Below are 14972 nucleotides of genomic sequence, written 5' to 3'. Positions count from 1 at the left end.
CAGACACTTAAACCAGTCATGTTTAAGGGCACATTTGTCCAGACCTAAGCAGATCCTAGCCAAGATTCTCCCAAACATTTTTGGTTGGTTTGAGTGGGACTAGGAGCACCTTGCAACTCTGAGCCCACAAAAAGCCACCTCAAGGCTCCAACAACCAGTTGAAGATCAGCAGAAAAAATTATTTTGGAAGGATCATGGAAAGCAAGGCGGCTTTACAAAACAAAGGATTTATACGAAAATATGAGGGAGCTGTGAGGGAGAAGTGCTGCCCTGTCCCCCTGCAATCACTGTCAAAGCCTGCACAGATACAGCTGTGGTTGATCAGTGACTGGTGTGCAGAAAACAGGACTCAGCATTAACCACCCCTCTTTTCCCTCCCCTGCACTCACACTTTTTAGCTTTAAAGTTCCCATGCCCCTCATTTTAATTAATCAGAGCCAGCCCATTCCCCTCAGACTGAAGTGAAAATCCATTTAAAAACCAACACACAGGACACACTCAAGCTTTCCAGAAACGAAACAAAATCCTAGGAAATACCTCGATGCCGTTGTCCCAGGGAATGCTGACTCTCCCTTCTGATCATTTCTCCAGCAGCTGCTCTGAGCTGCTGGGGAGTGATGCTCCCTTCAGCCCTGGACTGCTTCCACCCTGTGGAGTCAGGAGCAGAGTCAGGACACCTGTACCTAAGAGCAAAACCATCCAAGTCTGCTGGGATGTGCTGCCTGAGAGAGATTGTTCTTTTCAGAACAGAGGGAACTATCCGGCCCTGGCTATACTGGGAGGACAATACTGTATTTCTTACAAGAACTGGGATATTAATTCCTGGCACAACTCAGGACATTTTTTTTGCTCTCCTGAAACTCCCCCACCCTGAGTTTACAGTTGGTGCAATAATCTTTATCCCCCCCCTCCAAAAAACACAAACTCAACTGCTGCTGCCTTGCCAGTATCATCTGTCTGCACAGCCCCAGCCTGGAGTTACAGTGGAGAAGGAATGTGCTGCAATGCTGTGCCTTGCCAAGCCTGAGTTTGGATTATTCTGGCCTCTCCAGGCCTTTAAAAACAGACATATTTTGCTACCAACCCGCTTTCCTGATGGAAGCAGCTCTGCAGCAGGCAGGAGGCCAGCAGCCCCCTCAGATGTGCTGCAGGAGGAGGGTGGGGGCTGTCCCCCACTCTTGGGGTGGTCTCACTGCTCTCTGGAGGACGATGGATCAGTCTGGGATTTGGCACAGATAAAATAATCTGAATATTTTTGCCGCCACCATTCTGGGGGTCACCCCAGGCTGTCTGGTCACTGCTGTTGCTGTGAAAATTATAGGAGGGACACTGCAGTGACACTCTGGAGCATCAGTGACACTCTGGAGCATCAGTGACAGCTCTGGAGCATCAGTGACGGAGGAGATTTTGGCCCCACACCAGAGGGATCAGGGGCTGATCCTGCCAGAGCAGTGGATTTCACTGCTGCGATACCATCACAGCATAAATAACCAGGCAAATAGAAAACAGCTCAATTTATAACAGCCCAAAGTGACACTCTCAATCCCAACCTGTCTCCAGATAAATACCCTTGATGCCATTGCTAAGATACACCCACTCCACCTCAGGCTTTTTCTAATGAGCAAAGGTGCAGACTCAAATAAATCTGGCTCCTGCCAAGCTCACAGAGCACAGCTTTCCATCCCAGGGGCTGCACCACCCAGGCCAAAAGGCAAAAATCACCTCAGGTGGATCTGAACGCCTGCAGGCACCAGCAAACAGCTCTGCAAGCACAGGAGCTGGAGCCATTTATCAGCAGCAGGGGCCAGGAAGAAGTGAAGGGACCTGTGAAGCCAAACCTGCTGTGGTTGTGATAGAAATCTCAGGGTGTTCCTGTTCCAGGACCCGACACAAAGGCTGTGTCTGGCCGGACGTGCCTTCAGGGATTGAACTCCAGCTCTGTCTGGGCAAGGCGTCAAACTCCACAAATCTCCATCCAAGCCTCACACCTGATGGCCCCTTGAGCCAGGCTAGACACTCATCTGGAGTTTATGCTCTGCTCCTTCAACCCTGTCCAGCAGCCTGCCTGCCTTCTCTCAGGAGATAAATGCCAGCAGATCCTTTCAAACAGAAAAAGAATCCTGGGGGAAAAAAATCAGGTTTTAGGCAATCTTAGACTGAGGAGGAGGTGTGAGACCATATGGCTGACAAGATCCTCCGAGCCCCAGCTGGAAGAGGTCGAGAGTCACAGGACAGTGTGGGCTCTAATGAGGCTCTGGTGGGACCAACTCTGACTGCAACAGGGCTTCCAAACTCATGGAATCTTCTAAATTCATGGAATCACAGAATCGTTGGGGCTGGAAGGAGATCCTCTAGGTCCAACCTCCTTCCATGGGCAGGGACACCTTCCACAAGAATTAATTACATCAGGTTCTTCACAGCCTCGTCCAGCCAAGCTTTGAAAATCTCCAGAAAAGGAAATTTCAGAGCCTTTCTACGGCTTTGCTGCAGCATTTGAGCAGAGCTGAGTGGCTCCTCTCAGTGCTGACTCCTGCATGGCCACAGCATCATCAGTTCCCACTGGCAGCTGCATTCCATAGAGGCACCAGCACTGACTGCTGTTCCTAGGGGGACAAAATTAACTGAAATTCGAAATGAAGCCTCCATTGGTGGACTCAAAATATTCAGAAGTCAGGAATATGCTGGTTTTTTCATGGTGATTCATTCCCCAGTGTTATTGCAGTGTCAGGGTTGCTGTCATCTCAAAATAAGGCAGAGAGCCTGAGAATCATCAGAACTGTAACTGCACTAGACACAGACCTGGCAACTCAAAATGAAAGGGGCAAAACACAATTTCCCTGGTGTCCTCAGAAATACAACAGAAAAACTGAAGTCACAATCAGAAAAAAAAAATTAAATAAAATCAACACCTAAATTGCTCCTGAGGAACCTGCTCTTGTAAACCCTGCTTTGAGCAGAGATTCCCTCCAGCCTCAAATATCCTGTGTGATTTTGGTGGGACTTTAAATAATTTTTCTCATTGTTTTGTATTTAACCATATTGAAATGTGCATTTATGTGCATTCCTGAAACGTAGCATTAGTGGGGAACCTGTTCATAAAGCCATGGAGGAAAACTGAGAATTTTTTCAGTTGTATTTGATGCAACTCTGAGCCTGGCCTGGAAATAAATTTATTTTTTTATGGATTTCTCTGGATAAGCTCCTTAAGGCCTCTGTTTACCAGTGGGGCTGTTCTGCTCATACTTGTTTTCTCCCTATCAAAACCACACACCTTCTTTATTTAATTTATTGCACCGGTTGCTGAAATTGTGCAACTCCTGTGGATTCTTTCTAAAGCCTTCAGACAGATGACATCCAACAGGGGGGGAAAATAATTTAAAAAAAAAACCAAAGGAAAAACATCCTTCTCAGAGAGGAAGAACCTGAAGTCTTCTACACCTGGATTCCAAATTTCGGCAACAGCAGCCCCAAAATTTGGATATTCTAATATGCATAATTTTGACAGAAATTTGGAATGAGCATCCCTGGTGTCCTGACACTGAGTTTGCAGAGGGAAATATTGTCTGTTGTAACCTTAGCAGAAGAAGGTGTTTTAGATGGATAAAACCTTAAAACCAGACACTGGGTGCTGGGAAGGGATGGAGGCTGGGGAAAGGGAACATGGACATGGAGAAGGGTTTGAAAAGGGAGAAGGAACCTCAGGGGGGAATCTGGGTGGTCTGGGCACGAATGCAGGCAGCACTGGTGGTGTTCCTGCACCAAAGGACATCCCCAAAGGACATCCACGTGTCCCAGCCATCCCACATTTCAGGAAATTCAGGAAAAACCCACCAAATATCCAGGACAAACCCTTCTGCAGCTCAGCTCATGTGGAGGACAGCTTGCTTGGAGAAGAGACAGGAAGGAGATGCCTCACAAAGGTGTCCTCAGCCTTCTGAAAGCTGTAAAAAGGACCAGGAGGCAGCAGCCTGTACCTGAAGATAATCCAGTCCTAGAACTGGGACAAAGAAATGGGAACAACACTGGCAATAGAACAGACAAGCTCTTCCTGAGGACAAAAACCAGAATATGCTGATTTATGGCAAGAAGGGAGGGATTTATTTTTATTAGCCAAGCCAGCCTGAATCACTGTAGAGGCAAGAGCTCAAAAATAAAGATCAGCCCCATGTCCTTTCTTGGTTTAATTGCAGTCACTCCTGGAGGGTTTTGTTTGAACAAGGGTTCCTGATGTTATGTCTACACTGAAAAGAAAAAAATATATTTCCATTTCAGTTTGGTCAAGCCCTATGAGCTCACCTGGGCTAAAATAGAGGTGAACAGACTCCAGGAGCAGGGGAGGGATGGACTGGGTCAGATCAAAGGTCCCCATGTGCTCAGGGAGGAACACCCAGGCACAGGAAGCTGTGACTAATTCCCACACCATATCCAGCCCTCAGAACCCCACAGCTTCAGGAGGGTTTGGAGTCACAGGTCCCAACCTGGCCACCTTTGTGAGCCTCTCGTGGGCCAACGCTTCACACGACAGCTGAGCCTCCCCAAAATCCCACAGAAATGAGCTCCTGGGCTGGAGAATGGGCTGTGGGACAAATTACTGCTCCTCAGCTGACTTAAACCTGCTGGGTGGGCACCCCAGCTCCTCCAGGCCAAAGCAACAGCCCAGAGGTGATTTGGGTTGAGGTTGGGGTTCAATTAAAAGGGCTGAGTTTGGTGAGAGCCTACGTTGGTTTTCCTTCTTTCTCTTGATCCTTATTTTCATTAGAGATAATTAATATAAATTGGTTATCTGGCACTAAAAACGTATTCTCCTCTTTCTGCCTTAAATTAAAACAGAATCAGGATGTAGGCATGAACTAAGCCAAGGATCCAAACACACTCCAGGCTTAGGGAAAATCCAAGCTCCAATCTAAATTTTGTGCTTGAAATCAAGGAAAAAAAAAAATTCAGCTCAGTAAGAAGAGTTTCTTAGTCTACAGAAGAGTATCTATCCCATTTTTATTTTATCTGAGCCTACCTGATTGCAGCAAGGATGAATGATTGTTTTTCCCAAGGCTCCAATCCCAGTAGCATACATCCCTTCATTTTTCTTTCTTTTTCATGAAGATTTTGGCAAATAATTCCCATCTCTGGCTTCTTACACCCTATTTTGTATAGGAAGGCCCAGGACATGCCTGGCTGCACAGAGGGGTCACCCTCCAGGTTACTGATTAGGAAATAGTAGGGTTTGTCAACATCTGGCCCTGACAAACTTTGAAAATATAAATACAGATGGTTTTATTTAAAAGGTAAAAGGTCCAAATTCAACTCAAGGATGAAGCCTGTTTTCTTTCCAATCTCATTTTTTTTTCCCCTGGATGTTTGGTACGTTGTGTTCCATTGCTATGAAGTGTAATCACATTTATATAATAAAACATAATTAAGAAACAGAAGCATAAATTGGGAGTTCTTTCATTTTGCTACTTATTCAAGAAATTCCTAGCCCAAACTGGGCAGAATTCATATAAGACAAGTATTTCTGAGAGCTTGTTCCCATGATAAGAGGGAACACAAGCCTCAGTGAAGTAGAATAAAGAGAATAACTTCTCTAACTGCTACATCTGTGGACCAGAAAATTAATTCCCTTCATCCAGAGTTTGAAGTGCTGCAGCTGAACCCCTCTTTGTGTGAGCTCTGGTCCTGTTTAATTGCACCTAAAATGCAGATCCCATTTCAGCAATTCTTGCCCAGGTAGGGATTTCTACCCCAGAAAACATCACTCAAAGCCTTTACAATCCGTGCCCATAAATAAAGGTTCACAGACTGGCAGCAGGGTGCTGAACTAGCAATGAAAATTGCACAATAAATTCTGCATAACAAGAACAAACTCTCCACCAAACCCCTGCAGTTCAGGGCACTGTAATCCATGTGGATAACCCAATATTTGTCTCTCAATAAACGCTGTGATCAGAATCACCCACCTGTATCTCAGGCCTGACACTCTCAGTGACCTTTGGATGGTGCTGCTTTAAAAAATACCATCTCAAGCAATCCCTGTGCCCCAGGGCTGGTGACCCAATAAGGCCACATCTTGTCATTTCTTCCTGTTTTGCTGAGGCTTCTCATCTCTCCCTCGCTGACAAAAGCAAAGGGATTCACTCCTGTGTGGAGCCCTGTGTCCAGTACAGCAAACCCAGGGGTTCTGTTGGGACAAGGGGCACAGAATTAGCACTGAAGGCAAAAGGGCTGGACTGAGAATGCTGTTTTTATCAAGAGGGGTGAAAAAATACAGCATTGCTCAGTTTAAATTGGATAATTCTCATAGCAGGGCACCAGCCAGCCTGGAGCAGAGACAGACTTTGGGAGATTTATATCCTGGGAATCTGCCTGTGACTCTGCGTGGTGTCCAGAGCAGTGACAGGGTGAGTGTGCAGGAGACAAAACCCCTTTAATGTGAATGTGGAACTAATTAAAACATCCTGCCCTGCTTTATCAGCTCAGTCAGGTCTTTGGGCAGGCCCACGAGTCTGGTCTGGGTGATGTTTGTGCTCAGGGCTGGGACAAAAGAACAAGGAGAGAATTTGCAAAAGGCTGGGCTTGTATTGCAGTAGGAAGGGTTTTACAGGACAGGATTAAATTCCAGATACTCTTGAAAAACTGTTGAAATGGAAACCATCAAATTGCACCAAGAAGAGCAAAGGATTGCCTGTAGAAAGGGGAAATCAATTGTGAGTGAGGGGCTGGGAACAGGGGCTGGAGGGGGTGTGAAAATGAGAATAAACTCACTCAAAAAGGAGGCAGAAAAGAACAGCTGGGGAAAAAAAAAAAAACAAACCAATTTTGGAAAACACAGTGCATGAACAAGAATTTTTTGTCTAACCTAGAAAAGCAGCAACAGGAGATGGGAGATGTGTGTTCACAGCTAAACACATAAAGATCATTATCAAGGCAAAGGCAGCCAGCAGCTCTCCAGGAATGCTCCAAGGGGCACATGAGGCCTTTGGCTTTGTTTGCAACAAATACCTTGAAACTGTTCTCAGATTTAAGCACTTCATGAATGTGTTATTTGTTAGAATTTCTTTCTCCCTCCTTGGTATGAAACATCCTGAAGGTAGAAGCAAATATATATATATATAAATTAGATATATATAAATAAATTACAAATATATAAATAAATTATATGCAGAAAAAACACATTAACAACACATCTTTGGTCAAAAAATGGACCCAAAATGGTCACAAAATGGCTGGCCAGTCATGAGAACTTACATTTTTATAAGTTTTGGTCCATTTGCACGTTGGGGTTTAATTGTCCAGTTCCAGCCCCAGGCTGTGAGGTCCCATCCTTCTTGTTCCTCCCTCCAGCCACCCTTGTTTGTGCTTTGGGGCTGAAAGTTGTCCTTGGTGTGCAGCAGGAGAAGGATTTGTTTTGTGTCCCTGCTGTGTGCAGAGCTGAGTGACCCTGACTGTGAGCTCAGAGCTGCACCCTGGGCAGCACAGAGCCTGAAATACAGGGAAGACAAAACCTGAGGCATCACCCCCAAAACCCCACCAGTGACCTCAACATCCTCCAATGGATCCTTTGTGCGAGGCACAAATCTCACCCAAAATCACCCATATCTGTCTCCTGCTCTGCCTGAGCTTTGTGGCAGCAGAATTCCTGCACACCTGCACTCCCGCAGTGCCAGGCAAACCTGGGGGGACATTCCAAGCTCTGCTGTCCTAGATAGGATGCAAATAATCAAGGTTTTGCTCTGTGATGTGCAACCACGCCGGGCAACGTTTCCTGGAGCAATCCATCCCAAATGGGAGGAGCTGTAACAGCTGAGAGAGGCTGCAGCTAGAAAATCAAACTGGAGATTTAGGAGATTGTAGGAAATATTCCCCAAGCTTTTATACTCCATGTGCAGCTGCAGCACGGAAGGCAAAACAGGATGTCGGCTGCACTGGTAGAGGAATGTCCTCTAATTGAAAAGATTTGGTTATTATTGTATGAGGAAATGATAAAATCTAGTGCAGAGCTCGGTTTGGTCAAGAAATGATACGGGAAATAAATTATATCAGTTCTCCAGGCTTAAGACAGAGAAACATCCAGGACAATGGGTTTTTTCTCATTTTTCCCAGCCTGTGGTGGATGGATCAGCTCTAACCTTCAGGAAAATGATGTTTTGTGTGTGTTTGCTCTGTTCAGCTGCCAAGTGGGAAAAAGACTTTCAGGCAAGCTCTCTACAAGTTCCTCTGTCAGCACAGCTCTGCAGCCACACACTCAACCCCACCAGTGCCACCAGTGCCACCAGTGCACCCAGCACTTCTGCTCCGAGGGGACTCCAGTGCCATGACACCAGAAACAGCCCCAGGAGCACACAAAATAAACTAAAATAAAAGCAAGAAGCTTCCCCAGTATAAGATAACTCTCAGGGTCACCTCTGGTGACCTCAGACAAGTCTGGTTTTTATACAAGGAATGGCATTCCAAAGTCCTCTGAGGCAGCACTGCCAGCTTGGGCTCCATCCTGAGTGACGTTTCACGCTTTGCCACAGGTAACCCAAATATTTTGCAGACATTTCTCCACCAGTGAAAGAGAGAAAAAAGGACAAAAGTGCCACTAAACCGAGCTAATGAGGCAAGGCTGATTAATGAAAGAGGTGAGTGCTGCACTGCTGGGAGGTCAGAGCCAGGGGGAGTTTGTTGGTATACCTTCAAAAATAGGTGGAGTAGCCAGAACAGATGGAAAACACGGCCATGGAGAGAGGAGGAGCTTGGCTGGGTCAGCCACACACGATGATTTGTCAACCACGGCCTGAAAAATGAACATAAAGGCACGAAATGAAACCCACACCTCTGTAATAAAGGCAGGACAGCTGTTGGGTTTGGGGAGTGAGAAAGAGCAGCAATGTTGACACCTGGAGATAACAAATCCCACTTTTCAGAGGGGATGACAGGACCTGGAGGGGTTTGTGGGATCCCTCCCAACCCTCTGTGCTTCTCACACAGCCAAACCCAACACCATAACCCTGGGGGTGGCTGCCCTCAGCACCAGTTCAGACTGGGTTACCCTCCCTGTTCCTCCCATAATACAGAATTTCCTCAGCTAAGGGCTGAGCTCCTTCTCTGGTCTCTCAGCCATCAATAGAAGATTTGTGGCGTCCCCAGGGATGTTTGTTGTTCTCCAGGGATGTTAAGGTTCCTGTGACCTCATGGATCCCCGTGGGTTAAACAAAAACAAACCCCAAAACCCAAATGCAGAGGCTGATGTAGAGACACAGGGTTTTTTCAAAGCATCAGTAGGTTGTAATTTTTAAATTTTTACTCATTTTGAATTTTATACGTCATCTCCTGGAGAATACCATGGTTCTTTGTACAGTAGCAGAGGTCTCACACAGGCGGCTCGTGTTTTCTAACCCCATTGGGAGAGCAGCAAAGAGAAAATGATCTGTCTGGGATATTTGAAAGCATTCTCTTTGTTCTGGCTTGCAAAAGACCAGGCCAGATTTCTGCCACTGAAAAATTCAGCAAATGGGAGAGATTTGAAGGAAACTTGAAACTGGTAGAAAACAGAAGGAAAATAAATTAAGGAAAATTATTTTAGCCTATGATTTAATTTCTTAAGTCTTACATTTGAGCATTATCTGACTATGGACACGGGTCATTTTTGCTAAAGCTTTTAGCTATTTATCTTTTCTGTTCTCCATGCCATGGTATTTCTGGCCAGAAATGGATTATATATCAAATTCACACCTTTCTACTCATTTCTCAATAAAAATCAGCTAATTGCATCACCTCTTCTCCCAGCCAAGTGGAGATTGTCATTTTATTTGGCCTATTCCAACTTGTTTTGGGTAGAAATCATAATATTTTTGGCTGTTTCTTTCTCATTTGAGAAAGTAAACTTTGCAAAATGGATCAAACTTCCACAAACACGGGCTGATTTGGAGCTGAGCAGCTGCCTTCAGACCAGGGCATTTCTCCCGAGCCAGTGCAATCATTACTCAATGTCTGCCCGTGAAAAAGCACATGTTTAAATTTTGTCTAAGTCTCTTCAACTTGTGTTACCTCCAGTGTAGGGCCTCAACACTTGGATGAAGGAGGAGAGGGAAGGAAATGGAAATATTTGCTGGCTCAGGGGGTCTCACCTTGCAGCTCCACCACGTGGATTGGGACAATCACGCTCATCCTGTAGAGCAGAACATCCAAATTTGGTTAAAGGCTGCCGGGCACAGGTGTGGATTCATCCTCCTGTTAGCGTTCAGAAACACATAATCATGGAATATGGTTATATACAGGTGCTTTTATTGAACAGCTCTGGGAATCAGGGGTGCAGACCCAAATCTGACTCTAACATGGATTCGAGATGGACACATTTTTATACCCTTTTCGTTATACAACTTCAAATTAATTATTAAACCTTTATGGTTCTATTGTATCCATTGATCTTATCCAAGCATGAATCCTTGTAATTTCCATCAGGCACCCCCAAACATCCTTTCTCATGATTCTTGTTACGATTAAACAATAATCATATTCAAGTACCAAGCAATCATCACATTTAACAATCATATCATTTATCATTTATCACTCTCTATAACCTCCTGAAGTGTGGCTGTATCAAGTGGGGTCGGCCTCTTTCTCCGGGCAGCACTGACAGAAGGAGAGGACACAGCCTCAAACTGCACCAAGGGAAATATAAACTGGATATTAGGGAAAAGTTTTTCACTGAAAGAATAAAATAAAGTACTGGAATGGTCTGCCCAGGGAGGTGGTGGAGTCACCATCCCTGGGTGTGTGTAAATAAAGCCTGAATGTGGCACTGGTGCCATGGTTTAGTTGAAATGTTAGGCTTGGATTGGACTCTATGATCTTGGAGGTTTCTTCCAACCCGGGGTGATTCTGTGATTCTGTGATCATATAATGATTATGCAGGTGCAGTTTCACATGATCCAGTAAAGACAAAGCCCAGCATTCATTCCCAGGGCCTACCCAGCCCTGGCTCCCTTTGCCTACCAGGCCCAACCTCTCTTTCCACCTCCCCCAAATCTATTGTACACCATTCTCATGATTTTAGAAACATTTTAACCCTATGCTATCACTCCTTGTGCCCATCCCTTTCAGCTGCATCCTCACCTCAGCAGCAGCACCCAAGTGTCCAACCCTGCTCCTGGACAGGCTTCCTCCTGCAGAAAGATAAAGAGGAATAAAGAGAATCCAAGCACCACTTGGCATTTCCAGCGCCACTGGAAATATTCACTTTTTGGGACAAAGCCTTTTCTTTCTCAGACAGAGAGGTTGAAAATGATCTGGTGCTGGGAGCTCAGCCTGGTTTTCTAAGGAAACAACAAATCAAATCCTGCAAAAGCAGTGAAGGTTGGCACTGGGGCCGTGTGGGTGTTTGGCTGCTCCTGTGCTCCCCTCTCCTCCTCCCTGCTATTCCAGCTTGAGTTGCCTCCAGCAATGTGACCCAGACTATCTGCCCTGGTTGCTCTTCCAAATTACATCCTGCCTGCAGATATCCCTGAATTCAGCTGTGCTGCTTGGTGGTGTCCAGCAGCTGATTCTGAGCTGGAGGAGCCCAAGAGCCCCGAGTTCAGCCCCAGGGGCTCCTCCAGCCTCCCAAGGTCCCAGTCCAACTCACAGAATTTTAAAGCAAAGCAAAGCCCTGTGCAGATGCCCAGAGTCAGGAAAAGCACAAATGGTTTGCCTTGGCCTGCTGAAATGTTGGCCATGTTGTTTAATTGTACCTTTGTACACCGGATTCCAAGAAGGAGGAATAAAAGCAACTCTGTGCATTTTATTGCTGAGGTCAGGTTCCTGTCTCCCCAGCCCTGTTTCTCATTCTCTAATCAAATCGTTCATCTTAATACAACCAGTTCCTAAAAGTCTGCTTGCCACAGAGTGCTTGAACCTTAGAATCTTGTTTACTGTGACCTTAATTGAAGGGTTTGTTCAGGCTTCATCTATAAAATGTTTTGTGTAATCAGTCGAAAACTCGATATCAACAGCAAGGCCTGAGCCCAGAATCAGCTCTGCCAAGCCCAGCCACTCTCAAGGTGACCTTAAACTGGGTTGAAAAAACACTCTCTGGACATCCAGAACAATACAGCACCTTTAGAGAAAACCACCCCAGCTCAGCAAGACCAAAAACCCTTGGCGAGGATGCAAGGCCAAACTAGAATAAGCTGGGTCTGGGCCATCTCACTTTTGGACCCAATTTTTCAGGGTATCTCATGGTGAAGTCAAGGAGAATCCCATGTCTGTGCCCATCTTGGGAAAAGGGACCAAGCATCTTGCATGCCCTCAGGAATTCTCCAGGGATAAAGCTTGGCCTGGGAAAAAAGAGATTTTCTGTGATCATGCCACACTGTTTGGAGCAACAAAGCAGGAGAACTGAAGTGCCATGGTTCAGTCATTTGTTTACAAGGAATAATCCAGGCCACTGACTTGTGTCTGAAGGTACAGCTCTTCCCTACACAGCTCAAGCTATTTTGTTACACAAAAAACTTTTTGCTGAACTAATAAGAAATAAATCAAGTTTTTCCTGCAAGTGAGTTTATGGGGTTGCTGTGTCTTTTTACAGATCCCTTGTAGGTTCCCTCACTGAAAGAGATTCTTCTCAGCACAAAGCACTCAGCATCATGAACAGTCATGTCTTTGTAGTCACAGCTTGGATTTCACGTGGCTCTAAAAAAACCACCACCAACAATTACAACAACAACCAAACAAAAAAATCCCACGTGCTTCAAACACGTTTTCTGGAAACATTCTGACTTTTAAATTATCTGTGTACCCTAAAATGAGAAGAATCCTTGACCAAGAAGAGCTGCTTGTTGAAAGCAGCTTGTTTCTTATTTCAAAGGGAAAATTGAAAACACTTATGAAGGGTGTAGCTATTTACCAGTCCAGAGTGTTCTTATAAACAAAATAATACAAAACATATCCTCTTTGCTGTTTTGTTGTTTAATATCTTCCAGCGTATCACAACGTGGGGAGCAGAACAGAGGAGAAAATAGAGCGTATTTCCAGAAAGTCTTGCAACAGGAGAAAAGGGTAAAGGACAATTTCAGCTTTAAATGCACAGAAAACACGAGACAGGTACCAATTTTCCATCAGAACAGCTGAAGAAAGCCTCTTGTGCAATTTACCTGCAGCTCCAGTTGGGCACATGAGGAAAAGTGAAGAAATCTGAAGGCCAAAGGAAGAGCTGAGTTCATCCAATGGGCAAACGCATGTAGGAAATCCTTGAACTTTGACAACTTCTCCACAGAAATTCAGCTTGAGAAAACAGCAAGAAAGCCAAGTTCACCATTAAACTGCTCTTATTAAATATTGTTCCTCATTTTATTGACAGTTGTGATGCTGGCTATAAATGCTTTGCTCACATCGTTTTACCCACAGAGAGCCCTGAGACTGGGAAACGTAATTCCATGTGCAAAGGCTCAGACACAGCTCTGGCAGATGGGTTTCCAGCCGTGAAGGATGGGGAGGATATTTGTTCTTTCCCCTGCGGGGGGACAGGCTGTGACAGTGCTGAAGAGGCTGAAGAAGGGGAGGAGCTGCTTCGTTTTAAAAAGAGACAGAACCAAAAGTCCTCTCCATCCTTTCACATCTGTAGAACAGCTGGATTTGTGCTTCAGCCAGGTACTTGATCACATTTTTTCCCTTTGTGAAGGGTCTAGAAATAACCCCTAGAAAGGGAGGGGGATGCCTTTGCTGACACTGGCCTCTGCCTACACCACGCACCTCAGAGGAGTGACCAGGCACGTCGGAGAAATGCCATGGGAGGATTATTCTGTTTCCAGCCCCATGTGATTCCCTGGGAGAGGGCAGCACTGCCCACATCCATGCAGTCTCTCCATCTGTGGCAGGGAACCACCCTCAGCAAGGTCACAATTCACAGCTGGGACCTGCAAGCCCCTCCAAGAGCTGTTCTAGGCTTGGTCAGTGGTGGGGCTGTCTCCAGGCCAGCTGCCCCTGAATTTTGGGGTGTGTTTGACTTTCCCCATCTCCCTCTGTTGGCATCACCAGTGTGGGGCTTTGGAGGATGCAGCCAAGGCATGAAGTAGGTCCAGCAGCAGCAGTGAGGCTGTGCCAATTTACACCCCCTCGGGTATTGCTGCTGAGGGCCTGAAAAGCTGATCGTCCCATTCACACCCCAAAAAAGCCATTTACAGTTTCAGCCTCGTGGGAAAACCCTGATTGTTCCCCTACTGCAAACCCAGCACAGAACACCAGTTTGCTTCCATTAGGGAAAAATAAATTTCTGGGATGAAACTTTCCTCAAGATTCTCATTCATTTGGCAGAGAAGTTGAAGTAAGACTACAAATTTTAGTTCCCAGATATCTGGAACCAGATTCTGCAAGGCATAAAGAGAGATTCAATATTTACCACAAGGCAGAGAAATTGTGTCTGTAAGGACATTCTTCAGAAATCAGAAGTACAGAGCACAATCCAAGACCTTTGGTTCCTGCTGTCCAAATCCAGACCATGTAATGTCAGAAATCTCCTGATTTCTGACAGAAATCAGGAGATTTCCTGTAGACACAACTACAGGGCAGGGTGGAGGGGTTTTCTGTAAAGCAACAGAGCCACACAGAGCAACTGGCCACTTCACTGAGCACAGAAAAACTGTTTCAAGCAATATGTGACTTTATTTAGTATTTAGATTGGCCACGCTCTCATTTTCCCACGAGAGAACTAAAACTTTCCATAGGAAAAGTCAACTCCCAGCTTAAAATGCCACGAAATTCAGATGTCAGAAGTTCAGCTTTCCCACCAAAAAAAGATTTGATCAGAAAACTGCCACACTGCAGACCAATATTGCTAAAGCAGCCACAAAAACCCTTCAAATGGCCCGGGCATCCCTGTTCCACATCATCCAAAGAAATACTGCAAGCTCTGCTGGCCATGGACAAAATCCCAGTTGCTTTCTCAGGGCAAATAATTTATAAAGTCAAGCACAGAATTGTGTTTATCTGCTCCATGATCAAAAGAGTGGCCTGAGTTA

General features: G+C 45.5%; 1 long non-coding RNA gene across 1 annotated transcript; it reads right to left on the bottom strand.

The window, feature by feature from the left end:
- Positions 1-5960: 5960 nt before the first annotated feature.
- Positions 5961-11372, bottom strand: LOC134557553 (uncharacterized). Its single transcript, XR_010082063.1, has 4 exons — positions 11095-11372; positions 10107-10209; positions 8671-8773; positions 5961-6175 (listed from the first exon to the last, which is right to left on the bottom strand). It is a non-coding gene; the product is annotated as an uncharacterized LOC134557553 (long non-coding RNA).
- Between the last annotated feature and the right edge of the window lie 3600 nt (positions 11373-14972).

The sequence above is a fragment of the Prinia subflava genome, chromosome 13, assembly GCF_021018805.1.
Source record: "Prinia subflava isolate CZ2003 ecotype Zambia chromosome 13, Cam_Psub_1.2, whole genome shotgun sequence".
NCBI lineage: Eukaryota > Metazoa > Chordata > Aves > Passeriformes > Cisticolidae > Prinia > Prinia subflava.
Note: the sequence above shows the minus strand (reverse complement) of the source record. Positions and strands in the feature narration are given on the sequence as shown.